The 27,316-nt window shown below is 44.3% G+C and overlaps 1 long non-coding RNA gene across 1 annotated transcript in view; it reads left to right on the top strand.

Annotated features, from left to right (window-relative positions):
* The first annotated feature begins 322 nt into the window (after positions 1-322).
* The window catches only part of LOC129623454 (uncharacterized), a 48,924-nt gene continuing 21,930 nt past the window's right edge, over positions 323-27,316 (top strand). The window contains exon 1 of the long non-coding RNA XR_008700552.1: positions 323-520. This is a non-coding gene — a long non-coding RNA (uncharacterized LOC129623454). The remainder of the gene's footprint in view (positions 521-27,316) is intronic.

Consider the following 27,316-nt stretch of genomic DNA (forward strand, 5'->3'; position numbering starts at 1 on the left):
TCTAAAAAAGAGTGAACATATGTACATATTTAACGGACTCACTTGGCTGTACAGCAGAAACACAACATTGTAAATTAACCACACTCCAATAAAAATTAATTTTAAAATGTATTCATGGTAAAAAATATCAGACTTAGAAGAAAGATAGAAATATTGCTTAGTTAGAAGCCTTTAAACATTTGTTTCCACTTAACATATGGTGACTTAGTCAATCATGTAATCTGGTGAAGAGAGAAAAGAACGTGACACTCACTTGCTATTTATAACAAGGCAATATATTGCTTAGTACTTGTCAGCTTTTTAAGTAGCTGAACATCATGTCCAGTACTTTGCAAAATTCTTTCAGATCCTCTACTGACAGCTTCAGTAGAAACGTCACCACAAGCCTACTCGGTTGCAGTGAGACAGGTTCTCATTTTGTATTTCACCTTGGAAACATATCTACAATCCTGGCAAAGAATCATTCTTCTCCATCACACTGCAGGACTTAACTTGGTAAAAAAGGAAAATTGGATTGCAGGTAAATGTTGTATGTCGTTTGGGCAGTGAATTGTAGCAATTTCAGCTATGCCTCAGTCTGCTGTGCTCTTATGAATCATTTTACATTTTTGCGACTGCTTTAATTATTATCCATGTATAATAATAACTACGTTTACTGAGTGCTTGCCATGTGCCAGTCACTGGAAGCAGAGACATAAATAGTTGAATCCTCACATTATCTTGTCAGATAGGTATCATCGCCCTCATTTTAGAGATGAGAGAGAAGGGGCTCGAGAGGGTTAAGTGAATGCCTGCCCAGAGCCACACAGCTAAATATTATGAGAACCAGGAATTGGACCTGAGACAGTGTGATTCACAGTCCCAGGCTCCTTTAGAGACAGAGTGATCTCCTTGCTGGGCTATGTGTTTTGAGGTTCTAGAATTCTTTTGGTTCATGCTATAGGCATGAGAAACTGTCTCAAGTTTTGGACGCTGCTTTAGAGCAAATGTTAACTATCAAACCATACTAGGATTTGGTTCTGTTTGTTCTACCACTGACCAAAGCTCTCTTCTCTTGACCAGAATATATGAATATGAATATGTACAGTGTAATGATACCAGGTGAAAAGAAGTAATCTGACTAAAACAGTAGGCAGTTGTAACATTGGTATTGTAATTCACTAATAAGGCTGTCTTAGCTGGGCAGTAAATCCTTGGAACTGTAGTTGGAAGTCTCTGTTATATTCTATCAGTTCAATTCAGTTCAGTAGCTCAGTTGTGTCCGACTCTTTGTGACCCCATGAACCGCAGTACACCAGGCCTCCCTGTCCATCACCAATTCCCGGAGTCCACTCAAACCCACGTCCATTGTGTCAGTGATGCCATCCAACCATCTCATCCTCTGTTGTTTCCTTCTCCTCCTGCCCTCAATCTTTCCCAGAATCAGGGTCTTTTCAAATGAGTCAGCTCTCCACATCAGGTGGCCAAAGTATTGGAGTTGCAGCTTCAACATCAGTCCCTCCAATGAACACTCAGGACTGATCTCCCTTAGGATGGACTGGTTGGATCTCCTTGCAGTCCAAGGGACTCTCAAGAGTCTTCTCCAACACCACAGTTCAAAAGCATCAATTTTTTGGTGCTCAGCTTTCTTTATAGTCCAACTCTCACATCCATACATGACTATTGGAAAAACCATAGCCTTGACTAGATGGACATTTGTTGGCAAAGTAATGTCTCTGCTTTTCAATATGCTGTCTAGGTTGGTCATAACTTTCCTTCCAAGGAGTAAGTGTCTTTTAATTTCATGGCTGTAATCACCATCTACAGTGATTTTGGAGCCCAGAAAAATAAAGTCAGCCACTGTTTCCACCGTTTCCCCATCTATTTGCCATGAAGTGATGGGACCGGATCCCATGATCTTAGTTTTCTGAATGTTGAGCTTTAAGCCAACTTTTTCACTCTCCTCTTTCACTTTCATCAAGAGGCTTTTGAGTTCCTCTTCACTTTCTGCCATAAGGGTGGTGTCATCTGCATATCTGAGGTTATTGATATTTCTCCCGGCAATCTTGATTCCAGTTTGTGCTTCTTCCAGCCCAGTGTTTCTCATGATGTACTCTGCATATAATTTAAATAAGCAGGGTGACAGTATACAGCCTTGACGTACTCCTTCTCCTATTTGGAACCAGTCTGTTGTTCCACATCTAGTTCTAACTGTTGCTTCCTGACGGGTATACAGGTTTCTCAAGAGGCAGGTCAGGTGGTCTGGTATTCCCATCTCTCAGAATTTTCCACAGTTTATTGTGATCCACATAGTCAAAGGCTTTGGCATAGTCAATAAAGCAGAAATAGATGTTTTTTTTCTGTAAATCTCTTGCTTTTTCCATGATTCAGCGGATGTTGACAATTTGACCTCTGGTTCCTCTGCCTTTTCTAAAACCAGCTTGAACATCTGGAAGTTCACGGTTCACATATTGCTGAAGCCTGGCTTGAAGAATTTTGAGCATTACTTTACTAGCGTGTGAGATGAGTGCAATTGTGCAGTAGTTGGAGCATTCTTTGGCATTGCCTTTCTTTGGGATTGGAATGAAAACTGACCTTTTCCAGTCCTGTGGCCACTGCTGAGTTTTCCAAATATGCTGACATATTGAGTGCAGCACTTTCACAGCATCATCTTTTAGAATTTGAAATAGCTCAGCTGGAATTCCATCACCTCCACTAGCTTTGTTCGTAGTGATGCTTTCTAAGGCCCACTTGACTTCACATTCCAGGATGTCTGGCTCTAGGTCAGTGATGGCACCATGGTGATTATCTGAGTCTTGAAGATCTTTTTTGTACAGTTCTTCTGTGTATTCTTGCCATCTCTTCTTAATATCTTCTGCTTCTGTCAGGTCCATACCATTTCTGTCCTTTATTTTGCCCATCTTTGCATGAAATGTTCCCTTGGTATCTCTAATTTTCTTGAAGAGAGCTCTAGTCTTTCCCATTCTATTGTTTCCCTCTATTTCTTTGCATTGATCGCTGAGGAAGGCTTTCTTATCTCTCCTTGCTATTCTTTGGAACTCTGCATTCAAATGGGTATATCTTTCCTTATCTCCTTTGCTTTTCACTTCCCTTGTTTTCACAGCTATTTGTAAGGCTGCCTCAGACAGCCATTTTGCTTTTTGCATATTCTTATGCTTATATTGTATATATATATACAAAATGTATGTATACATAGAAAATTTTGTATATATACATACAGTGATCTAAACAGTTACTCCAGAATACATATACCTAAAAATATATATACATATCAGATCAGATTAGATCAGTCACTCAGTCGTGTCCGACTCCTTGCGACCCCATGAAATCGCAGCACGCCAGGCCTCCCTGTCCATCACCAACTCCCAGAGTTCACTGAGACTCACGTCCATCGAGTCAGTGATGCCATCCAGCCATCTCATCCTCTGTCGTCCCCTTCTCCTCTTGCCCCCAATCCCTCCCAGCATCAGAGTCTTTTCCAATGAGTCAACTCTTCGCATGAGGTGGCCAAAGTACTGGAGTTTCAGCTTTAGCATCATTCCTTCCAAAGAAAGCCCAGGGCTGATCTCCTTCAGAATGGACTGGTTGGATCTCCTTGCAGTCCAAGGGACTCTGAAGAGTCTTCTCCAACACCACGGTTCAAAAGCATCAATTCTTTGGTGCTCAGCCTTCTTCACAGTCCAACTCTCACATCCATACATGACCACAGGAAAAACCATAGCCTTGACTAGACGAACCTTTGTTGGCAAAGCAATGTCTCTGCTTTTGAATATGCTATCTAGGCTGGCCATAACTTTCCTTCCAAGGAGTAAGCGTCTTTTAATTTCATGGCTGCAGTCACCATTTGCAGTGATTTTGGAGCCCAGAAAAATAAAGTCTGACACTGTTTCCACTGTTTCCCCATCTATTTCCCATGAAGTGGTGGGACCGGGTGCCATGATCTTTGTTTTCTGATTGTTGAGCTTTAAGCCAACATTTTCACTCTCCACTTTCACTTTCATCAAGAGGCTTTTGAGTTCCTCTTCACTTTCTGCCATAAGGGTGGTGTCATCTGCATATCTGAGATTATTGATATTTCTCCCGGCAATCTTGATTCCAACTTGTGTTTCTCCCAGTCCAGCGTTTCTGATGATGTACTCTGCATATAATTTAAATAAACAGGGTGACAATATACAGCCTTGATGAACTCCTTTTCCTATTTGGAACCAGTCTGTTGTTCCATGTCCAATTCTAACTGTTGCTTCCTGACCTGCATACAAATTTCTCAAGAGGCAGATCAGGTGGTCTTGTATTCCCATCTCTTTTAGAATTTTCCACAGTTTATTGTGATCCACACAGTCAAAGGCTTTGGCATAGTCAATAAAGCAGAAATAGATGTTTTTCTGGAACTCTCTTGCTTTTTCCATGATTCAGCGGATGTTGGCAATTTGATCTCTGGTTCCTCTTCCTTTTCTAAAACCAGCTTGAACATCAGGAAGTTCACGGTTCACATATTGCTGAAGCCTGGCTTGGAGAATTTTGAGCATTACTTTACTAGCGCGTGAGATGAGTGCAATTGTGCTGTAGTTTGAGCATTCTTTGGCATTGCCTTTCTTTGGGATTGGAATGAAAACGGACTTTTTCCAGTCTTGTGGCCACTGCTGAGTTTTCCAAATTTGCTGGCATATTGAGTGCAGCACTTTCACAGCATCATGTTTCAGGATTTGGAATAGCTCAACTGGAATTCCATCACCTCCACATATATAATAAGACATATAAAAATAAATAGTCTAGATTTCTAAAATCAGGATCTAAATAGTTACCCCAGAATACATATACATAAAAATATATATATACATGTATATGTATGTGTATATGTATGTGTATACACATGTATATATACATGCATATATGTGTGTATATATACATGTAATATATATATTTTTTTTAATGTATCTGTATTCTGGGGTAACTAGATCTTGATTCAGAAATCTAGAATATTTATTTTTATGTCTTATTATATATATAAAATGATCTAAACAGAATACATATACATAATATATATATACATATGTTTATATATTCTGAGGTAACTGTTTAGATCATTCTATATATATAAAATGAGTGTCTAAATGTATATACATGTATATGTATTCTGTGGTGACTATTTAGATCTTGATTTCAGAAATCTAGAATATTTATTTTTATATTCAATTAGAGAATTTTATTTGAACTATTTTAAAAAGACTCACCTGAAATAATCTGTCATAGAAAATTTAGAAAGCTATTAATACTTTGAAATATGATCTTTTTACTTATTAACACTTCACATTGTATTAACTTTCCATCTTATAAAAATATGCAATATAGGATTTTTTAAAAATGAGTTAAGGAAACTGGGGCAAAGGATAAATAAGGGTAGAAAAACTGAAATGAAACCAGGGGAGAGGTTAGTACACAGAATACCTGCTGTAAAGTGTGTGTCATTCATGGCATCTCATTTTAAAAATAAAACAGTACAGCTCACTTTCCTAAAAATGTGGCTCCTTGATCAAGAATCTCCATCTATTTTTTTTTTCAGCAGTGGAATGTCTTGTCCTTTTTTATACTTTGTCCTTTCTACCCTGCCTTAGGAAATATTCCACTCGATTTTTGTCCTTTTTAATTTTTTTGTAATAGGCAAATTTCCACAGCAGTTGAGATAATGAAAAATCATTGGACCTTTTTTAAAAAGTGATCACAAGGAGCATTTGAGGATTCATTTGTCAAGTTAGTTGGAACCTCTTATGTGGGCAAGCTCATGTTTCCAATTTGGGACTCAGAGCAAGCCATCAGCTGTGTAGAATTCTCAGATCTGCTTGACGTCAGCCCTGAGACCGCGGTATCTTTAGCAGCTCACCGTGTAGGATGACGCCAGCTGGATGAGCCTCCTCATGGAAAACAGCTCACTTGGCATATGTTTACGGGCCATAGTTTGGCAGCAGTATCAAAACCTTTCTTCTAGAAATCGCTATGACCAGTACACATAGTGGACAAATCTGAAAGAGAGGATTTAAAAATTTCCAATTCTCCCTTTCCTGTGAGGATTATGGGGTATACCCTATTAACATCATGACTTGCAAAGTGAAAGCATTGATAACATTCTTTACATCAATATTTTAAGTAGATAAGTTGAAAATGATAAAGTGAAATGTACATACCTCTCTATAGAACTGCAAAATGTTTTAGATGAAATGTGAAGTGTACATTATTTTCACTTTGTACCATGATAAATATGAAAAGAAATAATGAATTCGCCCACGTGTCCTGTCTTGTATTTGCTGTGGTATGCCATGTGCTCACTCGTTTCAGTTATGTCTGACTCTTTGTCACCCCATGGACAGTAGCCCACCAGGCTCCTCTGTCCATGGGATTCTCCAGGCAAGAATACTGGAGGGGGTTGCCATGCCCTCCTCCAGGGGATCTTCCCGACCCAGGGATAGAACCTGTGTCTCCTGTATTGCAGGTGGATGCTTTACCATTGAGCCACCAGGGATACCCCAACCAGAAAATAAACCCCTTTTCCTCCTGCAATGTCTCTCTAGTGCCCTCTTCTGACGAAGAGTAATATTGTGCCAGCTGACAATATTTAAAGGGCCCAGATGGGTTTTCACAGAGCAGACAAAAAGGATGATTTTGAAGTTCACTCTCTGAACAAAATTGCTAGCTCTGCTAGATCCGTGAGTAGTCTCAAAGAGCCGTCATCTATTATACCAGAATCACCCAAGAGGCTTGTTACAGTGCAGATTCCTGGACTCCACATGGAACTGACAAACTGAATTAGGATGCAGGAAGGGAGACAGGAATCTGTATTTTAAACTTCTATCCCAGATAGCTTATGTACACTAAAGTTTAAGATTGAGGAGCTCATTGAGGATGGAGATATTTTGATTCACTGATGTTTCCTTGGCTGTAAGCTCAGTATCTGTCCTTTTTAAGTGTTGCTTTAGACAGCTTAGTTCCTGGGTTGGTTGGTTGAATGGTTGAGAGAGTTGACTCAAACTCAGCCAGGTGTAATTGGCCATAAGCCATACCCCCAGCCATACTTTAATGATATTTGGTAATAAGTATGTCCCTTCAGTATTGGTGAAACCCAAAGTTGGCAAATGCTCACTAGAATGGTAGGTGATTTTTTTCCAAAGATGGCTGCAACAATAACTTCCATCATACACGTTCTCCTACAAGGCAACCTTGCCAGCCCTCCATCCAGAGGCAGGCTCTTTGTTCCCTGCCCTTGAATCTAGGCAGGCTTGTGACTTGCCTGTAACCAGTGGAAAATGAAACTGATGATGTAAGACTTCCAAGGCTAATTTAAAGAGGCAATGCAGCTACTTCTTGTTCTCCAGGACACTCGCTTTTGGAGCCGAGTCTGCACATAAGAAGTTTGCATGCTGTGAGGAAGCCCAAGTCACATGGAAAGGCCACATGTGGATTATCCAATCAACAGCCCCAGCTGACATCCCACCCACCCTACAGCCAGATGGACCACCAGACATGTCAGCATCCAGCCCACAGCTGCTGAGTCACTTTCCCAGGCATCAGGAGGCTCCAGAGCCCTCCCACTGCCTTGTTGGAATGTCTGACCCCAGAATGCATAAGAGTAGTTATTTTAATTTTTTTTGGGGGGGGTGGGGGGATCATTTGTTACACAGCAGTAGTAACTGCAACAAACTGTAAAGCTCTTCTGGATCCCTGCCAATCTTATCCTACAACTCACATGCACTGAAATGCATGAACTTATATATAAGTCTTCCCTCTAATAGTAATACTGTTTTAGTACTCTTGCCTGGAAAATCCCATGGACAGAGGAGCCTGGAAGGCTGCAGTCCACAGGGTCCCTGAGGGTCCGATACGACTAAGTGACTTCACTTTCACTTTTCACTTTCATGCATTGGAGAAGGAAATGGCAACCCACTCCAGTGTTCTTGCCTGGAGAATCCCAGGGATGGGGGATCCTGGCGGGCTGCCGTCTATGGGGTCACACAGAGTCAGACACGACTGAAGTGACTTAGCAGCAGCAGCAGCAGTGATCTTCTTTCCCTTCTGCTGAGTATCATTATGGAAAATAAAGCCCAAAACGTCTAAACTTGCTATATTGGCTAATGGTTTTATTTGAAGTGCTTAAAAAAAAAAAAAAACCTATTTCAGAATTGTGTCACAAGTCTTGTTACTTTATCAGTGTAAAGAAAACTTAATAAAGCAACATGATAAAGTAAAACAAGGTCATTTTAAATTACATTCCAATCTAAAACAGGAAAGCACTAAATAATTGTGCCATAGTAATATCAGGGATTGGGTCAAGCAACGTTTATCAAGCCTCTCAGTTTGGAAAGTCAAATGAGATCACGTTAAGAGGAGAGAATTAGGGATCCACAGAGGTTGAGTTCAAAAATAAGTTCACCCCTCTATTGTCTTTGCCGTCTTGAACACATTACTTAACCTCTCTGACCTTGAGTTTCGTCATCTCTAAAGCAAGATTAGATAATAACCTTCCTGGCCCACAGGACTGTTTTGCTGCTCAAGTGAGGGGATAAGAGACATGATAGCACCTGGTGAAGCTGTGAGACAAAATACAAACCAGTAAGGTTTCTTTCCACTAAGGACTCCTTCAGAGAAAGGAGACAAAAATTAAATTGCAATTTTATCTAGGCAGTGTAGGACAGTAGCGGGGAAAGGAAAGCAAAAAACCAAACCAGCTGTCCTCTCGACATTCTCTTTCTTGAACTGCAGTGCCCCTAGCAGACCCAGGTGTCAGTAGCTAAGGGTCCTCATGATAAGGGACCCGGGGCTCTGACATCAGGGCCACCTCGCTGTCCTTCCCCCCAAGTCCTCTTTACACCGGATGTTCCACTGCTTGACTCTGAGGAGTTCACCCTCTGGGGCTGAAATGTTTCCTTCCCCCACTTCAGAAACAAGCAGTGGCTACGGTTGCAAAGACACGTCTCCAATTCTGATTCCTAAGATAAGCTGCCGGTCTCCTGTGAGGCGTAGATCTCTTGCTGGTGTTATGCCCCAACCTCAGCAGCCTCGCCCGAGCTGCTGTTCCCTGAATTCAAAGTTAACGTTTCGAGTTTACATTTGCCTGTCAGAAAGGCCCCTTAGAGACTGACCAACTCCACCACTTCACAAATGAGGAAACCGGGGCCCAGGAGAGGAGCTGGCTCCCAGCCCAATGTCACGACATCTTGCAGAACTGCTTCTCGTTCCAGAAATAGTTTCTTCCGGATGTTCCTGCATAGAGCACGTGTTCCAGACTCAAAACTCCAGCTGCCAGCCTGACGTCTCCAGATGGATGACTAAGAAGTTTCTTCAACTTAACTTGTCCAAGCAAAACTCTTGATTCTGCCCACCCTCTCCAGAGGGTGCTTCCCCTGGTCTATCAAGCTCAACTGATTGTCCAAATGCCCGAACCAAAATCCCAGGAGTCATACTTAATAGCTTTCTTGCTCTCTGTTCCCACAGCCAGCTCACTAGCAAGTCCTAAGGCTTTATCCTCAAAATACATCCAGAATATATCCATTTCTTCCTACTGAGAGGACTACCTGCGAGCCTCCATCACCTCTTATTATTCAGCTTCCTGACTAGATTCTCTGCCTTTTTGAGTGTTTCTCCTTAAGAAACACATTCTCCTTGAGCATTTCCTCCATACAGTAGAGTGTGAAATTTTCAAACCATAAATCAGATAGCTTCAGTCCCCTACTCTCAGGGCTCCAAAATCTTCTCATTTCATAAAAATTCCACTCCATATTCTAACTTGTTGTTCAGCCGCTGTCGTGTCCTACTTTTTGTGACCCCATGGACTGCAGCACGTCAGGCTCCCCTGTCCTCCACTATCTCCCGGAGTTTGCTCGGATTCATGTCCATTGAGTCAGTGATGCTATCTAACCACCTCATCCTCTGCTGCCCGCTTCTGCTTTTGCCTTCAATCTTTCCCAGCACCAGGGTCTTTTCCAATGAGTCAGCTCTTCGCATCAGGTGGCCAAAGAATTGGAGCTTCAGCATCAGTCCTTCCAGTGAATATTCAGTGTTGATTTCCTTTAGGATTGATTGGTTTGATCTCCTTGCAGTCCAAGGGACTCTCAAGAGTTTTCTCCAGCACCACAATTTGAAGGCATCAACTCTATAAGATCCTACAGAATGGATCTCACCTACATCCCTACTTCTTGGCCCTCATCTCCCATTACTGTCCCCTTAACTCTCTCTATTCTGAGCCTGCCTGCTGTTCCTGGCACACACTGAGCTCATTCCGGTCCCAGGGCATTTGCCTCTGTTGTTTATGCCCCTGAAAGGCTCTCCACCCATATCTTGGGTGAGATTGTTGTCTTACTTTATCCCGGTTCTGATTGAACAGATCTTGACTACTCTCTAAGAAAGAGTAACCACCTACCCCATTACTCCAACCCTGTATCCTGCTTTAATTTTTTTAATAGCACTATCTCCACATGAAATTACATTATACAGTTCTTCGTGTTCTTGTTTGTTGTGTGTCTTCCACATCGGTGCTTAAGTTCCTCCAGGCCAAGATTAGTCTGTCTTGGTCCTCACTTTATCCAGATGCCTAAAACAAGATCTGTCATGTATTGGTCACATGTAAGAATGCCTATCATAGTATTTATTGAATGGATCAGCAAACTAGCATATACAATTTGAAACACTCCAAAGCTTCTTCAGAAAAAATAGCATGTGAACTTATCACACCATGAGTACATGTTTGATTTCTTAGCCCAAGGATCTCACAGAGGCAATTTTATCTGTGATGAATCTCCCAAAGGGTCATGATGCTTACAAAGAAAAGAGATAAGAGAATATTTAGAAATGCATTTTGTGCAAGGAACTCACTACCTGGGCCCCGGAATTCCTGTTTGAGACCTTGTTCTCCTGTGGCGGATTTATGTTCTTACAGGCTCAAACCCAGGTGCTTTTCCAGGATGTGCAGTTCCCAGCAGAAGTATGGTCAGGTCCAGCCAGTTGAAGCATTCCATCTGTGAAACATGAGTAAATCTCTCCAGAATCCATTTTCACAGCAAACCTCCAAGAATTCCCTGGCAGGAAAGACTTAGACCTGCAGGGGGAGCTGATGGCATATGTCCATTCCGGAAAGCCTTGGAAAACTGGGGTTCAGAAAACTGAATTATCTCTGCAAGTGGGATGATGAAAGAGGCCATAGAATTTTTTATAAATATTCAAGATGTTCTCTTACTCCTGCCAGAGTCTGAGAAATTGAAAGATTCTTTAGACTTAAAATGCCAAGTGGTCCAATTGGGTTCATAAAACCCATGCAATGGAAGATTCTATCTGGACTCTGGGACCACTTCCTCTTTGCGCATAGACTTAGACATCCTTTTCCACTTTGTCCATAAATGAGACTAAGGCGATGGCTCCAAATGATGGGTAAGAATTCCCAATAAACACACTTATTAAGGTTCTGCCTGGAAAAGCACAAAGCCAGCTCTCCTCATAAAACAGAAACCGTGTGGGTTTACTGAGAGAATCCCAGAAGTTTGCTTCATGCACCAGGAGAACAAAACAAGGTGACCTTCCATGTCAGCGATCTAAAATTACTAAACAAAATGGAAATGATTCTATTAATAGTTTATTTATGACAGATCACTAGGTCAGAATTAAGTCTCAAATGTTGCTTCTGGTTTCACAATGGCAACCTCACTTTCACTAAGCTAGTCTTTTTGTGGATTTTTTTAAATTTTATTTTTAATTGACGGATAATTGCAGCACAGTTTTTTATGTGTGTGGATTTTAAAGCCTCCACTTGTTCTCGGACTACAACCCACCAGGGCAACCCCTGAAAATGAAAACAAGTCTTATCCCCGCTCCTCCCCTGCCTCCCAACAAGGACCCTTATGGTCAGAAAGAAAAAGGGTCCAGTTCATCTTGGTCTGGAGCTCTGTGTTGGGTCTGGGAAGGGTATCCTCACTCCTCCATGTGCAGGGGCTGGAGGAGGGTTTTGCTAGACAGCCATGGATCATTCCATCTTCCAAAGGCAGATCTTTGAGTCTTCACTCTATGACTTCATTTTCTTTCATTTCCTGTGCAATTTTGTGAATTCCTGGACTTCTTGCTCAAAGTCTTAAAACCAAAAACATAGTCCATAAAAAATGAACTTTAAAGATGGTTTATCCCTCAGGACTTCCCTGATGGGTCAGTGGTAAAGAATCTGCCTGCCAGTGCAGGGGACATGGGTTCGACCTCTGATCTGGGAAGATCCCATATGCAATGGGGCATCTAAGCTCTGCGCCACAACTACCAAAGCCCGCTCGCCTAGAGCCGTGCTCTGCGACAAGAGAAGCCACTTCAGTGAGAAGCCTGTGCACCCCAACTAGAGAATAGCTCCCCTTTAGTGCAACTAGAGAAAGCCCTAATGCAGCAGGGAAGACCCAGTGCAGCCATAACTAACTAAATAAATAAAATGTAAAAAGGATTGTTTATCCCTCCTTCTCTATCCATTGATGACACCATATCTGATGTGTTTGAATCCTGGCAAGCTACAAACGATGGACATATGTAAATTGTAACGACTCTGTGTCCCCACCTGCCCAAACCAGAAAATCCAAACTCCTTCACTCACTCCCCTCTTCAAGTTCTATATTTACCTAATATTTTCTTACACAACTAACTGCTCTGAAAGATGTGCCGACAGCTAACATCAAACGTTAAAAGACAACCCTTGGGGCATCTCCAGGTCTTGGTCCTCCCTGATGGTCTGATGGCCATCACCGGCCCAGAAGAAGGTTGCGTCCTGTCCAGAAGGCTTGTGCTTACCCCATCTTCCCCACAGTTGAATTCTTCACGCTGCTGCCATCACGCATTGCTGAATCTTAAATTTGGATCTCTAAACTCTCATCTAAATTTGTCTTCATAATCTTACACTGCACAGCAGCCTTGAGACAAAAAAGTTATTTATATGCCAAACACTGCCTCTCATGTCCCAATCCATTAAAATGCAATTGAAATCACCAAATCTCTCAGCATGTATCTTAGAGGCTTCTAAGTCAAGCAAGGTTAATGTAGTCAGTTCTTAACTAAAAAGTGATTTTTCCTCAGGCTCCAGAACAAGCATTCATCAAAAGCTTCTGGCTGATTTCCAAGAAAAATGATTTAATTCCAGTAATAGGTCATTCAATTAAGGACTGAAACTATGAGTTTAACCAAATAGGAAATGTCAATCTAGAATCCCAGTATGCTGGTCAATTCCAAAGGTGCTCCCAGGACCAAGGTCACAAGTTCAGGTCTGAAGAGTGCACATCATCTGGATGCTATCCATGCCCTCCAACAGCAGAAGATAATTCGCAAGAATTTTCAGAGTTGGGATATGCTTAAATAAAAATGTTATCTGTTCACTGAAAAGGAAAGTTACATGAAATCAACTGTACACACAAAAAAAAAACAAAAACAAAAAAGATAAATCAACTGTACAGATAAATGTATGCTGTGTTTAGTCACTCAGTCGTGTCCGACTCTTGGAGACCCCATGGACTATAGCCCACCAGGCTCCTCTGTCCATGGGGATTCTTCAGGCAAGAATACTGGAGTGGGTTGCCATGCCCTCCATTAGTTTTTCTTCCCAGGTGGGGCACTAGTGGTAAAGAGCCCGCCTGTCAATGCAGGAGACATAAGAGATGCAGGGTGGGAACATCGCCTGGAGGAAGAAATGCAACCCACTCCAGAATTCCTGCCTGCAGAATCCCATGGACGAGGAGCCTAGCAGGATACAGTCCATAGGGCTGTAAAGAGTCTGACATGATTGAAGCAACTTGGCATGCATGCATCCATTAATTTTTCTTAGACATCAGCAAGTAGTGGTTCTTTAATCCCCAGAAAGCTGTTATTCAATCAACAGTATATTTTACAACCTCCAACATCTTAGAATGGAAGAAACAAACTTACCAGCCCCCTCTCAATTGCATTCCCTGGTCCATTGAATCAGTTCTCCTCCTCCTTGAGTTTCTTTTACTTTCCCTGACAGATGAGCAGAGAAACACAGGTGTTTGTGCTGAAGATCACAACGAAAGCCCCACTCATCTCTGCAGCTGGGGGCTTCCAGTCTCCCCTTGTCATGCCCATTGCCTGGTCTCGGGCCCCCATGCCCATAGCAACCCAACGAGCTCCAACCTTAACAGTTTAAATACTAGGCCATCCCTTAAGAGTTTGCCTGATGGCTCAACTGGTAAAGAATCTGCCTGCAATCTGGGAGACACAGCAGATGCGTGTTCAATCCCAGGGTTAGGAAGATCCTCTGGAAGAAATGGTAGCCTACGGTGGGCTGGAAAATCCCCTGCACAGAGGAGCCTGGGGGTCGCAAAGAGTTGGACGTGTCTGAGTGACTAAGCTCATAGCCCCTTAAGAATTCATTTGGAGAAAGGGATCCACAGCTAAATTTTTAAGAAACCAGCAGACTAATTTGTCTCTCATGGCATTTTCATTCGAATGTTTTCTGACTTGCTAACTATATCCTGCTTTTAATTTGAATTGAAAGAAAAAAATTTTTTTTCTTAATTTCATATGAAGGGACTGAATAGGGGAGCCGGTAGAAGACTTAGCTAGGAATAGAATGCTTCCAGCTCTTTTCCAGTGGCTTGAGCTCCATCTAAGGACAGTTACATCCGAATCCCAGGGGAAAGCTCAGTTCAGATGTGTGTGTGTCAAGTTGCTTAGTCAAGTCTGACTCTTTGTGACCCTGTGGACTGTAGCCAGCCAGGCTCCTCCGTCCATGGGATTCTCCAGACAAAAATACTGGAGTGGGTTGCCATTTTTACCTCCAGGTGATCTTCCAACCCAGGATCAAACCCCTGTCTCTTATGTTTCCTGTATTGACAGGCAGATTCTTTACAACTTGCAAAGCCATCGACTCAGATATAGGTATCAACATTTAAAAAAAAGCAAAAACCCACAACTCTCCAAGTGATTCTAGTGTGAATCCAGGCTGAGAACCACTGATTTAGTGGAAAAAAATTAGACTCAGAGTCTAGAAACTCAGAGACCTGGAGTCTAAGTCTCTGTCATTCACTCGAGCAAAGCACTTGCTTCTTAGGGCCCAAGTTCCTTTTTTTTTTTTTTTTAAGAAATTTAGAAATTTCTTAAGAATTTAGAAAGAATTTCCTGGAATTTAGAAAGATGGTAACAATAACCCTGTATGTGAGACAGCAAAAGAGACACAGATGTAAAGAACAGACTTTTGGACTCTGTGGGAGAAGGCGAGGGTGGGATGATTTGAGAAAATAGCATTGAAACATGTGTATTATCATATGTGAAATAGATTGCCAGTCCAAGTTCGATGCATGAGATGCACTCAGGGCTGGTGCACTGGGATGACCCAGAGGGGTGGGATGGGGAGGGAGGTGGGAGGAGGGTTCAGGATGGGGGACACATGTACACACATGGCTGATTCATGTCAATGTATGGCAAAAAGCACTGCTGCTGCTGCTAAGTCGCTTCAGTTGTGTCCGACTCTGTGCGACCCCATAGACGGCAGCCCACCAGGCTTCCCTGTCCCTGGGATTCTCCAGCCAAGAACACTGGAGTGGGTTGCCATTTCCTTCTCCAATGCATGCAAGTGAAAAATGAAAGTGAAGCTGCTCAGTCGTGTCTGACTCTTAGCGACCCCATGGACTGCAGCCCACCAGGCTCCTCCGTCCATGGATTTTCCAGGCAAGAGTACTGGAGTGGGGTGCCATTGCCTTCTCTGCAAAAACCACTACAATATTGTAAAGTAACTAGCCTCCAATTAAAATAAATAAATTAATTTTAAATATTAAAAAAATAAAATGAAAAGAAATTTTTTTATGTTTTTCTTTTTTAAGTCTTTATTGAATTTGTTACAATATTGCTTCTGTTTCCTGTTTTGGTGTTTTAACTGCAGGCATGTGGGATGTTAGTTCCCCCACCAGGGATCAAACCTGCCTCCCCTGAATTGGAAGGCAACATCTTAACAACTGCACCACCTGGGAAGTTCCTGGACCCAGTTTTCATATCTGCAAAATAAAGGTCGTGGACTGGAGAATCAGTCCTTGCAGATGTGACACTCATGCTAATGGCAAGTTTCTGTCATTGTGTACATGGCTATTTCATTTTAATGCTTATTAGAATCACACTTCGGACTAAAACCACCAAAGTAAATCACAACCATAAAAGGGACCGCTTACTTCCAAGTGAACCAACCCTTCCTTTCTTCTCCCCAGCCTTGCAGCTTTGATGCTGTAGTCCCATCTCCTTGAATTCCTCCTCCCTAAAGGCATCCATGGCATTGCACTCACTAAAAGGCACAACCCAAATCTTAAGTAAGGGATCAGAGGAACTCTGACCAGAAGTGAGGGAGGGAAATGTAAAGGGACAGAGGCATTATCTTAGAGGAGAATCTCTTTGGGGTAAGTGGAAGTGGGAGACAAGTGAGGGGCTAGAGTCCTAACATCTCCCAGATGTTCAGCAGCAGATGACATAGGCATGTAGGGAGGAGAGGTAGTTTGAGCTATGAATGTCATACACCTAGTATTTTGGGCTCCCCTTGTGGCTCAACTGGTAAAGAATCTGCCTGTAATGTGGGAGACCTGGGTTCAATCCCTGGGTTGGGAAGATCCCCTGGAGAAGGGAGAGGCTACCCACTCCAGTATTCTGGCCTGGAGAATTCCATGGACTTATACAGTCCATCGGAGAAGGCAATGGCAACCCACTCCAGTACTCTTGCCTGGAAAATCCCATGGACGGAGGAGCCTGGTAGGCTGCAGTCCATGGGGTCGCTAAGGGCACGACTGAGCGACTTTACTTTCACTTTTCACTTTCATGCATTGGAGAAGGAAATGGCAACCCCCTCCAGTATTCTTGCCTGGAGAATCCCAGGGACAGAGGAGCCTAGTGGGCTGCCATCTATGGGGTCACACAGAGTCGGACATGACTGAAGTGACTTAGCAGCATATAGTCCATGGGATGGCAAAGAGTCGGACACAACTGAACAATTTTCACCTTTTCACTTTGGTATTTTGAATCTGTAGAGTTCGAAGCACCAAAGTTTATATTACTGCATCTTGATGGGTGGGATCTTAATGAAGACCTCTGAGAGTCTTTGAGATCTTTCACTCAGGCTAAAGGCAAACCCTATGGTGCTGTATGCAGATGTCTGATGACAATGGAAAATTAGATGTGCACTCATCAGGGGAGACGCTATCAGGTTGATGGAATCTCCTCGTGGTCTTTGACTTGCTTGTCAATTCCTTCATCCGTGACACATTCATTCTTCATTTATTCATCCCCCTTTCCTCTCAGTTTCCAAAACTCTGTATCTGGCACTGTTTTTGGCATTTTTTTTTTTCTACCTTGTATTGTTTCTCCAGAGGATGTTAGGTGAATGAATGAAATAAGAAAACGTGAGAAGGAATTCCCTAGTGGTCCAGTGGCTAGGACTCCATGTTCCCAATGCAGCGGGCCTGGGTTTAATCCTTGGTCAGGGAACTAGATCCCACATGCTGCAACTAAGAGTTCACATGCCACAACTAAAGATCTTGCATGCCACATCTAGTGAAAGTGAAAGTGAAGTCGCTCAGTCGTGTCCGACCCTCAGCGACCCCATGGACTGCAGCCTACCAGGCTCCTCCGTCCATGGGATTTTCCAGGCAGGAGTACTGGAGTGGGGTGCCATTGCCTTCTCCGTGCCACATCTAAGACCCAAATAAATATATAACAATTAAAAAGAAAATAAAGTATGAAAGACACAACTTGTGACAAGTGCCCTCAGTAGGAAGAAATCAGCAACAAGGACATGATCAGACCACCTTCCAGATTCAAATAGAGAACATAAATAAATTGGATTATGTCCCCCAAAGGGCTTCCCAGGTGATACTAATGGTAAAGAACCCGCTTGCCAATGCAGGAGATGTAAGATACCCGGGTTCAATCCCTGGGTTGGGAAGATCCCCTGCAGGAGGGCATGGCAACCCACTCCAGTATTCTTCCCTGGAGAATCGCATGGACAGAGGAGCCTGGTAGGCTACAGTCCATGGGGTTTCAAAGAGTTGGACATGGCTGAAGCGACTTAGCATGCATCCCTGCATGTCCTCCAAAAGGCCTCCCTGTTCAACTGCCCCTGCAACAGTCAGGCCACTGCTCAGCCCAGAAACAAAATGTCCCCAAAGCATCAGTCTCCTGATGACTTACTCCTTTCCAACACTATGCCATTAAAAGCACTTGAAAGTAAAAATTGTCAATTCAGAGGTGGAGCTCAGGGTTTCAAATACACTGTACAGCGAATTTCCTTTTTACTCCTTTAACTTGGCCATCAGGATAGCTGAGAGTCAGGGTAATTCATGCTGTCCCTTATTTTTGTCCTTCTGAATCAAGAAAGCAGTATGAGAATAGTTAATCATGTAAGTTTGCAGTCAGCATGTCTTTACATCCTGGCACAGTGCCCTCCTCTCTGAGCAAGTCTCTTTGCTTTTTTGAGCCTAATCTATACGGCAGGGGAATGGTGGGTGTGTGTTATAAGGCTTCCCTGCCATGTCCTTCTTTCTGTTATTTTCCACCCCTGAAGAACTCTGTCCTGTCAGATGCCAAGAAGAGAACCTCCACTTCAAGAGGAGGCTTTTAGTGTAGTATTTCTTTTTCTCTTTTTCACTCCAGGCCACACCACTTGGCAGATGCCTGGAGAAGGGAATGGCTACCCACTCTAGTATTCTTACCTGGAGAATTCCATGGACAGAGGAACCTGGAGGGCTACAGTCCACAGGGTCACAAAGAGTTGGACACTACTGAGCAACTAACACTTTCACTTTCTTTTTCATGCCACTCGGCTTATGGGATCTTAGTTCCCCAACCAGGGATTGAACCAGAGCCTCAGCAGTGAAAGCACTGAGTCCTAACCGCTGGACCACAAGGGAATTCCCTACAGCAGTATTTCTTATATTGAAAGTTCTCAATAAATGAGCTGTTCAAATTTTTAAGGTGGGAACAGCTGAGGAGCTCTCAGGATTGAGGGCCCAGCAATGCCCACAAAGGCCCCAGCACTGCCAACAGGAAAGCAGGAGGAGATGGTTTAACTGGTGTAAGTTGCCTGTGGGTTTTGGTCAGTGGAGTAGGTTGAATAGTGTTTTCCCTCAAAATTCATACTGTCTGGACCCTCAGAATGTGATCTTATTTGAAAATAGAGTCTTTGCAGATATAATTAGTTAGGTATCTCATGATGAAATCATCCTAGATTTAAGAAAGAAAGAAAGTGAAGTCACTCAGTCTTGTCTGGCTCTTTGCGACCCCATGGACTGTAGCCTACCAGGCTCCTCTGTCCATGGGATCTTTCCAGGCAAGAGTACTGGAGTGGGGTACCATTCCCTTCTCCAGGGGGATATTCCTGACCCAGGGATCGAACCCAGGTCTCCCGCATTGTAGGCAGATGCTTTACCGTCTGAGCCAGCAGGGAAGTCCTAGATTTAGGAAGGACACTAAATCCAGTGACTGGTGTCCTGTGAGAGAGAAGAGAGGACACAGAGAGGTGGAGGGCAGGAAGCCACGTGGAGACAGGAGCAGAGGTCAGCATTGTGCTGGTACAACCGAGGAAAGCCTGGAGCCACACGAAGAAGGAAGAGGTGAGAAAGCTTCCTCCCCTAGAACCTCCGGCGAGAATATGACCCTGTTGACACCTGGATTTAGCACTTCCAGACTGTGTGAGAATTAAAATTTTTATTGTTTTAAGCCACCCAGTTTGTGGTATTTTGTTTGACAGCCCTAGGAAACAAGTACAGTCAGTCTCTGCTTCTTCACTGGAGCATTCTGGCTTTGTCTTACATTTGCTGTAACACTGGACCCATGATCATCTAAACAGCAGATGCTAATGCGTTAAATGAACACCCGGTACCTGAGAAGGGATTTGAGGAAGCAGGGGACAACCTCCCATGTGAAAGTCGCTCAGCTGTGTCCGACTCTGCGACCCCAGGGACTACACAGTCTATGGAATTCTCCAGGCCAGAATACTGGAGGGGATAAGGCAATGGCAAACCACTCCAGTACTCTTGCCTGGAAAATTCCATGGACGGAGGAGCCTGGTAGACTGCAGTCCATGGGTCGCGAAGAGTCGGACACGACTGAGCGGCTTCACTTTCACTTTTCACTTTCATGCATTGGAGAAGGAAATGGCAACCCACTCCAGTGTTCTTGCCTGGAGAATCACAGGGACAGCGGAGCTTGGTGGGCTGCCATCTATGGGGTCGCATAGAGTCGGACACGACTGAAGCGACTTAGCAGCAGCAGCAGCAGCCTTTCCCTTCTCCAGGGGATCTTCCCAACCCAGGGATCGAACCCAGGTCTCCTGCATTGCAGGCGGATTCTTTACCAGCTGAGCACAAGGGAAACCTCCCACGACACCCATACAAACACTGCCTACAGAATTAGGAGCAAATTTCTTAGCATGTCCTTCACTACTTGCATGATCCAACACAGACCAATAATCTTTCCAGGGTTGGTTCAGTAGGAATATGGCTCATCCCACATCCAGCTGCCTTGAACTGTTCAGCTACCATAAATGTATTCTTGTCCTTTCCCCTATCATCGATCCAAATCCTACACATCCTCAAGTGTTAGGTTATTAGCCACCTCCTCCAGGAAGCACACCTTAGTTCATTCTGTATTGGTAAGGATGATTTTGATAGGAAGTTCAAGAGACCCAAGTCAAATTGATGTCAGCAAGAAGAGGAATTTATTGTCTCCTCTGACGAAAACATCCAAAATAAAAATGGTGTTAAGTAACGGATATTATGACGATTCGGGGACTTGTTTCTCTCCCTTCACTAAACGTCTGCCTTCAACCTCATCTGAAGGCTGACTCACCTGATAGGTACAAACAACTTTCAGCTGTTTGGGAAAGAAGAGGACCCAGCTTCTTCCTTCCTAGTCAACAAAAAAATATGCACCATTTCTAGCCGAAAGCTTGAGCTTCACTCTGATTGGTCCACCTTAGAGCACATCATTACCCCGAGCCAATCACTGTGCCCAGGAAAATGGAGTGCACTGATTGGCCAAGCTGGTCCTGCGTTGGACCGCTGAAGCTGGGAGCAAGCATTTACTTGCCTGGAACCACGTGTCTCACGAAAGAGCAGGAAGAGTGGGTGCTGGGAGACGTTCCAGTGCCCATCACGTGCACCCCCCTCTTCTAAGTGCCTAATACATTCGTCAGTAGTTCTGTTAAAGCATTAATCGTCCTTTTCACATATTTTATTCCACTCTCTGTTCCCCCCAGAAAACTCCTTGGGACCAGGGACTGTGTCTTCCTTATCTAATTCATGCACTGGAGAAGGAAATGGCAAGCCACCCCAGTGTTCTTGCCTGGAGAAACCCAGGGACGGGGGAGCCTGGTGGGCTGCCGTCTATGGGGTAGCACAGAGTTGGACACGCCTGAAGGGACTTAGCAGCAGCAGCACCATCTATTTAGATCTCAAGTTTGCCCATTCGCATGGTTGGTGCCCAATAAAGTTTTGTTGAAGTGAATTACATTTTGAAAAAGAAAATTTTTTCGGAGTTGTTTTCATACTTTCAGATTCCCAAAGGATCCTGTTACGTTGTTTTCCGCACATTGATTAATTCCTTTTTCAGAAAGCAAGTTTAATGGCAGCCACGTTAAAAGCTCTCACGTGCTGTAACCTGATACATTTAGAACATTTTAGTCATTTTAAAAACTGAAGTCGGATGTCCACTGCATTTTTTGTGTGTGAATGTGTGGACTAGTTATAAATAGACATGGAAAAACATCAGGGTTGTGTGAAATCAGTGGTGGTGGTGGGGAAGCCCTGGATTCGGACCCCCAAATATAGCCTGCTGACAATTTGCCACATGCATTTTTTTTTCCACTTAGTTCATCATTTCAAACATTCTGAGCAACCATTCTCAATATTTGTTCAACAGTATATTTTTTTCCACTTTATCTTTTGGCCAAATGTGTGGCTTTTTCTTTAAAAAAGGATGAGAATCTCATGTGCAGATAAATATATACCCTGGCATTTGGCTATAATAGGGTTCTCTATAGGGGATCCAGTCTCCTGTCCATGGGATTGGTTTAAACCTAGAAGTCTCTAGAAGGCCTCCGCCTCGTACTCCTGCCCCCATAGTTGCTCCTGAAGAAAGGCCTCAGGTAGTGGACCACAGTGTTTTCTGTTAAACAGAACCAGACAGAGAAGAATTGCTCTTGAGGAGTCTCTCCACAGAGATGAACTCCAGGGCACCTTCCTTTCTGAGCTGTCTGGTGACTGCCTCAGAATGTCACCTACGCTTCTCTTTCTCTGCTTCTGCTGCTAAGTCGTATCAGTCGTGTCCGACTCTGTGCGACCCCATGGACGGCAGCCCATCAGGCTCCCCTGTCCCTGGGATTCTCCAGGCAAGAACACTGGAGTGGGTTGCCATTTCCTTCTCCAATGCATGAAAGTAAAAAGTGAAAGTGAAGTCGCTCAGTTGTGTCTGACTCTTAGCGACCCCATGGACTGCAGCCTACCAGGCTCCTCTGCCCATGGGATTTTCCAGGCAAGAGCACTGGAGTGGGGCGCCACTGCCTTCTCTTTCTCTCTCCCTTGCCAAAGCCCACCCAGCTTTCCAAGGCCAGCCTCACTGCTGGATTACAGTTAATGGTCATGTCTGACTATAGTCAATTCAGGTATTTCCCAACGTAAAGTTGGTCCGTGTCCAAAAGGTTCACTGGACTGCGGAGTTTGAGATCAAAAAACACTTTCCCATGAGTAGTTGTCTAGTCGCTTAGTCGTGTCCGACTCCTTGCGACCCCATGGACTATAGCCCGCCAGGTTCCTCTGTCCCTCCAGGCTCTTCTGTCCATGGGATTCTCCAGGCAAAAATACTGAGGTGGGTTGCTATTTCCTTCTCCAGGGCATCTTCCAGACCTAGGGATCGAACCCAGGTCTCCTGCATTGGTAGGTGAGTTCTCTACCACTGAGCCACCTGGGAAGCACCAAGGGGACCGTGTAATTAATGAGGGTTTAGATTCCTAGGATAGACCATAGAAACCCATGGAACCCAGATGTGCCAGTGATATCATGTGTGAAACTTTGGGGTCAGCTTTGCAGAGGAAACAGATGGCTGATTCACTGTTGTTTTTTTCTATAGCTTCAGGGATAGTGACTTCTGATTTCGAACAACGTGGGGCAGAGATCTCTGGACCACACAGAGGCCACTGATTAAGCTTGCTAACCCTAGTGTCCCTCCCTTGTCAGCCTGGTGGAGGGGGTGGGCTGGAAAGACAGGACAGTGGGAAGACTTGATGGATGAAGAGGCTGGACAGGGGCAGCAGGAGAAGCCCTCAGGGATGTGCTGCTGTTATGAAATGGGCACAGAAAACCAGCCCCGTGCCCAGTAGGGCAATCCTAGCCCACCTGGTCATGCATCCTCCAGTAGCTATTTTCTTTCTGCCAGGAGCATGGAGCGGCCTGAGTCCACACCAGGTATCACTGAGTCAGACCCCACCCACTCTCTGCTCCCTAGAGAGGGACCCTGGTGCTCACGTGGCTTCAGTCATGTTCCCGGGCTCTGCTCTCAGCAGACACAGCCTAGAGGCTGCAAGGGCCAGGTGGGTCTGCTGGGGAGAGAGAGCTCCAAGGGGCTGCAGCGCAGCCTTGGGCCCTCTGTGGACATTTGTCAAAATGCGGTGGCAACAGCTCTGTGAATTGTGTGTCTCTGGTCACAAAGTCTCATCTTTCAGTAGCGCAGAACTTTGCGACAAAGGACACCAGCCTTGCCAGAGACTGAAGACTCAGTCACTGCTCCAGTGCTGGAGAGAGAGGGATCAAAGGAGTTCTCTGGGCAGGAACAAGGTTACTATTATTGTTATGGTGGCGCTAGTGGTAAAGAACTTGCCTACCAGTGCAGAAGGCCTAAGAGAGGCGGGCTCCATCCCCAGGTCGGGAAGATCCCCTGGAGGAGGAGACCTAAGAGAGGCGGGCTCATCCCCAGGTCGGGAAGATCCCCTGGAGGAGGAGACCTAAGAGAGGCGGGCTCCATCCCCAGGTCGGGAAGATCCCCTGGAGGAGGAGACCTAAGAGAGGCGGGCTCCATCCCCAGGTCGGGAAGATCCCCTGGAGGAGGAAATGGCAACCCACTCCAGTATTCTTGCCTGGAGAATCCCATGGACAGAGGACCCTGGCGGTCTACAGCCCATGGAGTCACAAAGAGTCGGACACGACTGAAGCAACGTAGCATACATGTTACCTTTACTAAATCTAGTAATAGAGTTACTATCATATTTTTTCCCAGAGTATGTTCACCTATATTGACTAATTTAATTCTTACAATATCCTTCTGAAGTAGGAGCTGGCTATTATACTTCCATTTAACAGATGGAGAAACTGAGGCTCGGAAAGGATTGCAGGCGCCATAGGATCACACAGGAGATCAGACATATTTCTTAGACTAAAAGGGATGGTATTGTAGGGATAATAGTAACAGCCATATCATCTTGGCTCCCAGCAGGAAACAGATGGCATGCTTCAAAGAGGTGATTCACAAGAGTGTAATAAAGGGACTGTTTACAAAGGTATAAGCAGAGTCATCGAAACCAGGATGGACAAATGAAGATCCTGGGCCAGCAAGAGCAGGAAAGCCCCTGCCACCCATGGGCCTGGAGGGACAGAGGGAGGCATTACCGGATCTCAGTGAAAGCTGTGCCTGCAGGAGTGTCGCCAAGCCTGAGAAATGAACACCCCATCGCTCTGTCCTCTCAGCCCCTCCCATTTCCTGTGGGTGTCTCCCGTGGGCCAACTGGAAGCCAGAGAGCAACTACACCCAGGGATGCAGTACATGAGTTCAGCTTCCCGCAACTGACAGCCGGTGTCCACAGGCTTGTGTGGGTACAGATGCAGCGCTGTCTCCTGGAAGAGAAGGGGGCAGGCAGTGGGCAGGGACCAGGAGCAACTTCTGCCACACAATGCATTCTCCTTGAAACTCCGAGGAGTCTGAGAATTCTAAATTTGAACCTGGCCTTGCAGGTTATCATGGGTCTTCCCTGGTGGCTCAGATAGTAAAGAATCTGCCTGCAATGCAGGAGACCTGGATTTGATCCCTGGGTCAGGAAAATCCCCTGGAGAAGGAAATGGCAACCCATTCCAGTAGTCTTGCCTGGGGGAAATCCCACGGACTTAGGAGCCTGGAGGGCTACAGTCCACAGGGTCTCAAAGAGTCGGATGCGACTGAGCGACTAACTTTTGAAGGCCGTCAAGGTAGTAGGGTGGAAGACGAGCCACTCTGTTGGCTTGATTGATAATTTTCAAGTCTGTATTTTAAACACAAGAATGTGGACTTGTCCTGGGCTGCAGAAATGTGAGGAGTGGGCCGAGAGACACATTTTGTTTGGGTTCATGGATATATTAACATGTTTTGAAAACATGTCCTTTCTGGGGAAGAGTGGCTCCCAGGCTTCCTCTGAGGGTCTGCTGTGTGAATCCCACCGACAAGGTTGCAAGGCTAAAAGCTGTACTGTGGAATAAACACATGCTGGCTGCAAGAATGTGGGGCTGCGGAGAAGCAACAAGTTGGAATAAGTCCAAGGGAAACTCTTCCAATCATGAATAGGTAAGATGGCAAGCGGAGAATTTTCTCCTCGTTGACATCTACTCAAAACTATCAATAATAAAAAACAAACTTGGATCAGCTGTGCTATGGAACCGACGGATTCGATTTTATCGTCTCTCTATGGAAAATGTTATTATAAATTACGAAGAGGCGATCAAAGCGTATGCAGCCCAAAAAACTAGGAATAAGTAGTATCGAAGCAGATAAATTAATTAATAAAATATGTTATTGTTCTGGATTTGTGATGTTTGTAGTATTGGGTTTTGGGGTTTTTTTTTTTGTCATTTGTTGCAACTTCTTTCTCCTAAGTAAACATTTCCTTTCACATTCAATTTGGTGTTTGTAAATTTGCATTCTTCTTTTTAAAAAGGCCTCTCCCAACTGAATCAGTTTCAGGCCCCACAAAACCTGGACCCACTCCTGAATGAATATTAAGATCATGAGCCCGCGTTTCATTTCATCCCATCTGTGGGGTGGGCAGGATTGCCCCTGTTTTTCAGCAAAGAAGACGCAAGGCCAAGGACAAAGTTGCTTACTCATCCTGCCTCTGAAGGCCATTCTCTCTGGATTCTGGGGTATTCAGTCTTCTTGGCTCTGCCTGTTTGTTGATTTCCCCGACTGTTTCTACCACTCAATTTCCGTGGGGAGAGGCAGAGGGAGACTAAATTGGAAGACAAGGCCTCTCGGAATCACCCTCTGCTTGGAGGGCTCTGCGTGTCCCTGCGACAGAGGGCGGGGAGCTGGGTGCTGCAGCAACTGGACCAAACAAACAGCTTGAGTGGAGGATGAAACACCCCAGACCAGGGCCCCAGGACCTCCGTTAACTGCTGGTGTGGCTTAACTCCGACATCGCAGAGGCACGGAGGAGGCTGGTGGAGGATCTCCTGTCCATGTTTCCTCGTTTCCTGAAACCGTCCGGCCCTGCACAGAGAGGTCCTTGCTGAGGGCCTGCCTTAGGTTCAGGCTGCTCACTAAAACACCTGATTTCTCATTCATCTCTGGCTATGGGCCCCTGGACACTCTTTTGGACAATCAGGGTTGTTGAGCGTTACCAAAGCATTGCCTCTTGGAGCAGAAAGAAACTGCAAGGCACAGATTGTGATGACTCTCGGCCTCAGTCTGAAGGAATGGAGAATCAATGAGGAAAATAGACTGGCTTTTACCAAAAGCTATTTATTTTTACTTTTTTAGCCCTGCAGCTCTTAGGTTCTTAGTTCCCTGACTGGAGATTGAACCCGTACTCCCTGCAATGGAAGGGCTAGGTTCTAAATACTGGACCACCAAGGAATTCCTCCCAAAGCTAAGTACATCCAAGTGAAACAGTGTCTTTTGGCTTAGATTGGGTCCTTTTTCCTTTCTTTCTTTCTTTCTTTTTACTTCATTTGTTGTTAAAATCTGTATGAAATGACGGCGATCGTGATAATATTTGCTAGCATTTCTTGAGTGTTGCCATTGTGCTGGGTTTTGTGCTAAAAGCTCCAGGCAGTTTATCTCATTTACCACCACAAGGACCTTAAGAGATAGATGCTATTATATTTTTATTCCATACATATTTTTATATAACTTTAAATCAATTTTTGCCATTTAAAAAATTTAAAAAAGCATTTCAAAGTATTTTTCCATCCTTTATTTTTAATTGTCCTTGATTTCCTGTGACCAAATGTTTATTTTTTGAAGTTGAGTTGATTTACAATGTTGTGTAAATTTCTGCTGTACAACAAAGTGATTCAGTTATAAAATAGCCATT

This window comes from Bubalus kerabau, chromosome 11, assembly GCF_029407905.1.
Source record: "Bubalus kerabau isolate K-KA32 ecotype Philippines breed swamp buffalo chromosome 11, PCC_UOA_SB_1v2, whole genome shotgun sequence".
In the NCBI taxonomy this organism is placed as follows: Eukaryota; Metazoa; Chordata; class Mammalia; order Artiodactyla; family Bovidae; genus Bubalus; species Bubalus kerabau.